The sequence below is a fragment of the Malania oleifera genome, chromosome 6 (assembly GCF_029873635.1).
Source record: "Malania oleifera isolate guangnan ecotype guangnan chromosome 6, ASM2987363v1, whole genome shotgun sequence".
NCBI lineage: Eukaryota > Viridiplantae > Streptophyta > Magnoliopsida > Santalales > Ximeniaceae > Malania > Malania oleifera.
Window position 1 is genome coordinate 42820040 of NC_080422.1, and position 8254 is coordinate 42828293.

Consider the following 8254-nt stretch of genomic DNA (forward strand, 5'->3'; position numbering starts at 1 on the left):
TATCAGTACAAGCTGAATTTTTGGGTTCAGAATGCCTTGTAGCTTTTTTCCTTCTAGGAGCCGAATGCCTGAGCAACCAAATATGGCAAATCATTAATATGCCTTTAATGGGATTTTGCTCTACAACAGTCCTTGATGTGATCCATATGAAATATTTGAGTTGTATATGTTCTTTTATGATGTTACTCCTTGTATTCATTCAAGGATCAAGGGAGGCCTAGTGAAATCCACGTGTTACGTATTTTTCCAGCACATAAATCTTTTTATGAGAAAAAGAAGTGTTTCATAGTGCAGATCAATTTTCTAATTTTCTGTGTATTGTGTTATGTTATCATTCAGCGTCTATTGTGCAAATATTTTGACATAAGCAGAAACTATATTAATGTCTTCTAAAAATCATGTACCTCTAGGATGGCTACATGAATACATAAAAATGAGCAAAGTACCATCAAATAACCATTTCAATTTATATAATCATGGAAGGAAAAGTTCAACTAGTGCATGTACCCAAAGAAACCAAGCAATCCAACTAGTGCATATTCCAAAAGAAGACAACAAAAAGATGTAAAACTCTATAACATGTTGTTGTGTGGTCATGTATATACCATTCCTCTTTACCTATGTCTCCAATTTCAAGTTTTAAGTTCTTTTCCATGGACTAAATTTGTTTTCTGTGATGTTAGAACTAAATTCTAGAGGGAAACATCAAAAGCTAATAAGAAAATCTGAGAAACTTTGTGGTAGTTGGATTGCTTGCTACATTACTCATATAAAGCTATAGAATCTAAGAAACTATATGCTTCTAGGGGGAAATCATCTCCTGTTTAAACTCAACCCTGCATATAAGAAGTTCTACTTTGGTCATTCAACTCTTTTCTTTTATTCATCACCTAATAGGAAAATGTCCTAAAATTTTATTTCAGCTGAACTTCTCCACCCGATGAACATTGAATACCAGCAATTACACAATCATCTTGCAGCCAATGCCCAAATCTTAATCCAACTGATCCAAACCTCACTACATTAACTCTTTTTTTCCCCCCCCAAATCTCTTCTTAGAACTCAGAAGCATCATCCTTGATCTTAACAAGTTTGGGAGATGACTTCCTTTGAAACCTACTCACATGATATAGGCATAAATCTGATCGTTTCACAAGAAAATGAAATTGGGAAAGAGGAAAGAGAAGAGGGAGAAGTTGGTCAAGATAGAGAATGACTCTGCTTAGTTTAGTTCGAGAAAAGTTTCTATATTTAATATCTAACATCTAACAAAACCGACAAGGTAAAGAAACCCACTAAAGTATCAACCTTGCAAATGGAATGAGTGCCAAATAATCAAAACCTCCCGAAGCCCCTTGGGAAGGAAGAAAATCCCACTCCTTAAACATCCCCTCCTGAATGCTCCTAATCATCCTCCCATCCACCTGCTCAAGCTTAGTTTCTTGAATAAAAGCAATATCTTTTTTTTTTTCTTTTCTTTTGATAACAAAAGAAAGTATATTATATAGAAAGAATAGAAAGTACAGCATGTGGGGGAAGGGAGCCCACCAAATAAAAAAGAAGAAAAAAAATAAAATAAAAAACACTAGAACCCAAAAGAAAAAAAGAACTAACCAAGACCCTTTCATCATAATTTATGGAACTTTTCAAATTCACTCAATCACTTTGACCCTTCACCTTTCAAGTTTTGTCACTACCCAAACACACTTCATTTCCACCAATATTGCTCAGCTTTAAATCCATTTTATCCATAAGAATTTTAGCTTTTATCTCCTCCATTTAACTTTCCTCCATTGGAGTGGGCAAAATTCCATCCCTATGCTGAAACTGATTCGCCAACCCATCATTATCAAAAATAGAAACACCCTCCGTTCTGTTGGGGATGGGTGAACGCAAGATAAATCCCCAAACTATCACATGAGTTAGAAACGTACCCATATTGTCCCTGAATCTCATCCAAAAACAATCCCGCAGCTCAGTCAAAATTGCTGTTATCATCACTTTCTGAATCTGATAAATCCCCCCAATTCTTCACCTCTTAACCTTTCCGAACCTCAAGGAGTCAATAATATTGAATAAAAGCAATATCAGGAGTACTTCTACTCAAAACTTCCTTAATAAGCTCTCTCTTTCTCACACCCCACTAGACCTTACATATTAAAATAACCATCTTCATAATTTAACTAGTTTACCATCCTTACTGATACCCTTAACCTCGCCCATAGCTGATAGAAGTAGCTAACTTATTTAACTCCTTTTGCACCTTCTTTTTTTCTTTTCTCTCATAGGTACTAGGAGAAACCACCACCTTCAACTCCTTCCCTAAAGGATTCACTGCCTTAACACCCATCCCGCAAGGATTCTTGCAGCTCACAGTTGCCTCTCTCACACCTCAACGAGTTAAGGGTCCATCCCTCTTATTAGAATCCTCAATTTGGCATAAAATTTTATCTGAACTATTATCAGGAACAGCAATAGGACCACAATCCAAGTGAGGAAAACAGGCCTAGGATCCATCATCAGTTACATATTCTACTTGATTTTGTTCTTTAAATGGTGAATACTAACTTGTGGTTCTTTAGAGGAACTCATAGGTCCATCATCCTCCATTTCCTATTTCCGTGGCAAAGCACTATTTCCCATTGTCATTTTGTAATCTGTAGACTCCTCAAACAAATTTCGATGTGAATTTAAAAGTTCACCAGCATCATCCACCCTATTTTCTGCCATTGATACAATAAAAACCCTGATCCTTATCACTTAACTCTCTAGAAGATGACGTCACATCCACCTCTTGTATTATCATCAAGTAACAGATTCTTTTGACAGCCAACATGACTTAATTCCACAAGTCCTCCCAATTCTTGAATCTAGCCTTCGCAAGAACCGTTAAATCCTTGCTTATTGCATACTATCTCTTCCCCCATCGTTTTCGAATCTTGCATATCATGTGTTGATTTCTTGTTCACTTCCATCTTCAATTCTTCTTGTGTTCTCACCAGATTTTCTGAACTCTGCAACAATAGCTGATTTCTATCTGTGGCGTCTGAGTGTTCTAGTTCAGAATTTTGCAATTCATCTTCAAGGGATTTTTATGAGCCATTCCTAGTTAAAAGTCCCAATCCATTACCCTTAAAATTATCCAAACCAACTGCTCCATCAGTTTCCTCCTTACCTGACCCAGTAAGAATGTCCAGGTTCAATTCTGCATTATTAATCCCAGGCTCAAGATGGCCTTTTACAACCCAAGTTTTATGACCCTCCAATGTGGGCTCTAAGACCCCCCTTTGCTTTTGAGCTCCATCCCAGGACTTATGCCCATTCCAACTAGGCCCAATATGTGAAGGCCCGAATCTCCTAAAATTTAAACTCCACACGACTCCTAGCTTGTCTATAATCCTACCCTTCAAATCTAACCTAAATCTTCCTTGATTTCTCCCTTGAAATCTCACCACACCATGCCGACCACCATGTTCAGTTGTTCCCTCATTGGAAACCCTGAGACCTTCGACGGAGATTGACAAAGAACGTTGCTGTAAGATAATTGCTGAAATACACTCTGCCTTCTCCATTCGTCACAGCCTTAGTAGTTGAAGGCCCAAAGCGCACTGAGGCGCAAAGGGCACTTGGAGCCTTGGTGTGTGCCTCATGAAGGTGAGGTGCATGTTTATTAAAATTGCGTGTACATTGCCTTGTTTGATGGGTAATTGATCTATGAACACATTAATAATAATGTTTGAATTTAAAATACCTAAATATTCAATGCCAAAACATAAATGATTAGGAATTATGACTACCAAACACCAAGTTCTGAGTGAAACAAGCATAGTTCAATATAAGCACATGAGTTCAAGCTTCAAACTACAGAGAAATGTAATTGCCAAACCTATGGCCAAAAAGTATCAACAACATAGTTTTATATCGAAAGAAAAAGGGCAATAAAAGATTTCAAAATCTAAAATGTAATAGTCCTCATCTGTCATCATTAACTAAGTTTACTAAGAAGACTCATCTTCTTCTTCCTCAGAATTTTCTTCTCCAACATCTTGTTCCTCTTCAGTCTCCTCTGCACTGGCCTCTTGGATCTCATCCTCATCTACAAGTTCCAATATTGTGCCCTGGCAGCGCCAGATGAAGTTCTTCCTCTAGAAATGATGTTACATTCACACTTATTCTTGATCTAGTGTGATGCGAGGGCTCATTTACTCTAGAAGCTCTGGCAGCAGAACCCCATGTTAGAGAATCATATTCAAACACACATTAGTTGTCATCATCAGAATCTTTGTCCGTCCTATTGATCTACCACTCATTACTATCATCAATGTCCTTTAGAAGGATGTGAACAATGGTATCACAGTTGTTGTATCAACACCCCAAAGTTCAATTATATTTCACAAACAGCAAATTATTCAAGCTTTGTTGGGCTTGATTGTTTCTCCTTCATATAGGCTCATGAAAGACCCCTCACTCAAAGTGAACTCTTTCCTTTTGTAACCTGTAATGGGTGATGATTGGGGGCCTTGCTAGCCCATATGAGCGATAGTGGGGTCAATTTGAGAACATTTAGAATGCCAAAATAGAGCTGAGGTTCTACACTAGCTGTCCCAAATTCATCTTGTAGGATAAAGCCTTGTTGTAGAATGACAAGCCTAAATTTTTTCCTAAAGTAAGATGCATGTGTGTTTATGCTAAGTTGTGAGAAATAGGTTCAATGATCTACACTAAACCATGATCTCTTCTAGATTTTTGAGACATTTGAATGAACAAGTTACTTAACCTATTTCTTCTGCACCTCCATAATCAATTTTTTCTGCTTTATCATTTTCAGTGTGCCACTTGGCTCTTTACCCTTTGATGTCCTCGCTGTTTCCCTACTGGTTTCAAAATAAATATGGTTTTGAAAATGACGTTTCCAATTTTGGCTCATTGTTTTTCGATTGTATGCTGCCATGCTATGTAGCTGCAAAAAGTAAAAAATAACGAAGTCAATATGATTCTAAAAACCAGTAGTATCTGTTTTTTAATCCACAATACCCTAATGACTTGTTGGAACACGCTCCAATTTCTTTCACAGCCAGTAGAACTTTATGTGAGGCTAAGAATTTTCACAGCAAACTTATGCAAGTTTGGATCTAACGATCCAAATGAGATTTACCATTCAGCTGTTATTAAACTGTTATTAATGAATTTTAAATGAATCCCTTCTAGCTGAGTATCTAAAATTATTTTAAGGAGAAAGAGATTGTAAAAATGGATGCAAATATTAAGTTATTGAAACCAAAGTAGGTAAGCCACTTTACTTGGTGCTTTTGTCTTCCTTTTGTTTCACAGCCATATCAACTCGAAGAGGCCTTTAGTGCTAGTGTAATTTGCCACCTCATTTGAAATTTTATCTTGCCATTCAGTGGATGGCACCAACCTTGCAATGCATTTGTACAAACCCGACATGATTTCTTTATCTTGCACAATGATGGGGTTTGAATGATAAAATTTTGGGTTCAAGAAGTGTGTAGCTCAATGCAAAAGTTGATGCAGTTGGCATTCCATCTCATGTCAATAATATCAAATGCCTTCTTGAATCTATATTTTCTCTCATTAAAAGTATTAGCTATGGCTTCCTTCACCCTATCCATAGGTCCATAAATATATCCCATTGCAGGTTTCTTTTCCCCATCAACCAAATAAAGTACATGAACAAGTGTGCCTGTCCATTTAAGGGCATATACAATAGCATTCCAAAAGGTTGGAACCAAAATAATACTTGCTCGCCTTTCGCCAGCTTCCTCCTTCGCCCATTTACTAATGTTTTGATCTTTAGAATTAAACATCTTCCTCAAGTTGTTCTTCTGAAGTTGTATTGAACGAAGAGTAACGAAGGCTATTGCAAATCTTGTAACTGTAGGCTTTACTAACTTTTTTCCTCCTATGAATTGCCTCATTAAGTTCGTCACACCAACATGGTTATAAATACAACCATTCAAAAAATATTGCCCTTTCCAAAGTTGCATGAATTGTAGGCATCTTTTCAATATCCTCCCATATCAAATAGAAGCAATGGGCTGAACAAAGTGTCCAACATAAATGTGGTCTCTTTGCTTCCAACAATCTTCCTATTCAAAAATCAAGAGTGAAACCATTAAAATAAAATATTAAAGTAAACGATATATACATTATACAATTTAGTTTTGTGAATAAGTTCTTACCTATTGCAACATAATTGGAGGCATTATCTGCCATTACTTGAAAACCACATTTGATGCTCCAATTTCCTCCACCTTCTCGTCAAGTAATCTGTACATTAGATCTGCATTCTTGACAATATTAGAAGCATCAATACACTTGATGAGCAGAGATCCCAGTGGAGAGTTCAGTAAGAAGTAAACTATGTCCTTAAGAAGTAAACTATGTCCTTACTAGCAACCTAATCCCTCCAACCATTGGACATAATCGAGTATCCATATGTTGCCCATTCCTTTTGATGGACCTTCATCAACTCTTTCATTCGAGACTAACTTCCTCCTTTAGGAAAGGAACTCTCACTTCATGATAGCTAAGCGACTTTGTTCCAGGACCATATTGCCCAACTGGTTCAAGTGCCACCATGAAACTATCCAAATGTACAACATTTAATGGTCTTCCAGCATCATACATCCACCTAGCAAAATCTGTGCATGCCTCCTTAATGAATGTTTGCTTCATCTTCCCTTCTTTTCTACTTTGAACTGCTATATAAATCCATGTTTCAGTTTCTTCGAGGTGGGGTAAGGTGAGGTGACCTGCTACTAGATTGGTGGGAACTTTGACTTCAACCACTAAACAATCCTTTAGCATGAGAGTCAATTTCCTGAACTTCATTTTTTCATCTTCACCATAATGATCTATCTCATCAAAATCAGGAAAGAACTCATTTTCCTCCTCCTCTGCTTCTTTCTTTAGCATATACTCCCTAATCTCCTCATGAATGTGAGCTGGGCCTTTAAGACATTCTTTTACATTTCGTAATCCTCCAACAATATGTTGTTTTTCCTATATAATTATCCTCCCTCGTTTATTTTGCTACAAAATTGCCAGCCACATTATTTCCATTTTTTCAATCGTCCAAATATGCGTACTTCCATGCTGGATCTAGCCTCTGGAATCCATTTAAAATGGATAGTAGGCAGCAGAGGCAGCACACTTGGAGCTAGGACGCAGCAGCTGTAATTTTTAAATTGTAAATCTTAGAAATAAAGATAAATAGAAAATAAGGAAGTAGCAGCTATAATTGTAAATTTCAGAAAGTGTGTACTATATTTACAACAGCAAAAAGAAAAAAAAAAAAGCCAGCATCTGAAGTCTGGCAAAGAGCAAGCAAACTGAGAGAAGAGTGCTCTGGACTCGGTCACCAAAGAAGAAGAGAACAGAAGCATTTCAAAGAAGAAGAAGAAGAAGAAGAGTAAGAGCACCTAAGCAAAGGCATTCGAAGAAGAAGTTTTGTAGTTCAATCCATGCTAGAGATTCGAATAAGCCTTTGATGTACGACTAAAATTTGAATAATATGAAGAACTAAATAACAGCTAAACTTCGATGAAGGTCAAGAAGAAGAAGAGGTTCAAGAGCACCTGAGCAAAGGCATTCAAAGAAGAAGATTTGGAGTTCAAACCCTGCTAGAGTTTTGAATAAGCCTTTGAAGTACAGCTAAACTTTGAAGAAGATTACTTTTGATTCAAAGAAGAACTAGAGAACAACTAAACTTCGAAGAAGACAACCTTCGAAGATGAAGCTCAAACTTTTAGTTCTTCACGCAAGGTTTTCATGAAGATGAAGCTTTGAACTTGTAGTTCTGCATGCAAGGCTTTCTTGAAGATGGCCTTACTATAGTTGTGCTAGGCTCCAGGTAAAATCATGGTCTCAAATTTCCATGAAATTGTCAAAATTTCCCTTGAAACTTCCGATTTCCATCACCCTCGAAATCGAAATGGCAGTTGATTTCCGTCTTGCATAATGTCCATAGAAATATCAACAAATCATCCCAAATTTATCAAAATCTCGAAATTTTAGCGAAACTGGTTAGAATTTTAACTATACAATGAAATTTTGTCAGAATTCAAATGAGAAATTTAGGAGTGAAGTAAATTTGTATCTTAATTTATTTTATTTATTTTGTTGAAACAAAAGATTACTACAAGTGCTTTTGAAATTATATGCAAAAATAAACTTGCAGTAAACATTTATTTAACCATTCATGTATAAATTATCATTATTTATATAATAA

General features: G+C 36.5%; 1 protein-coding gene across 2 annotated transcripts in view; it reads left to right on the forward strand.

The window, feature by feature from the left end:
* LOC131158057 (mediator of RNA polymerase II transcription subunit 8) overlaps window positions 1–8254 on the forward strand; it is a 113284-nt gene that overhangs the window by 45668 nt on the left and 59362 nt on the right. The window lies entirely within an intron of this gene.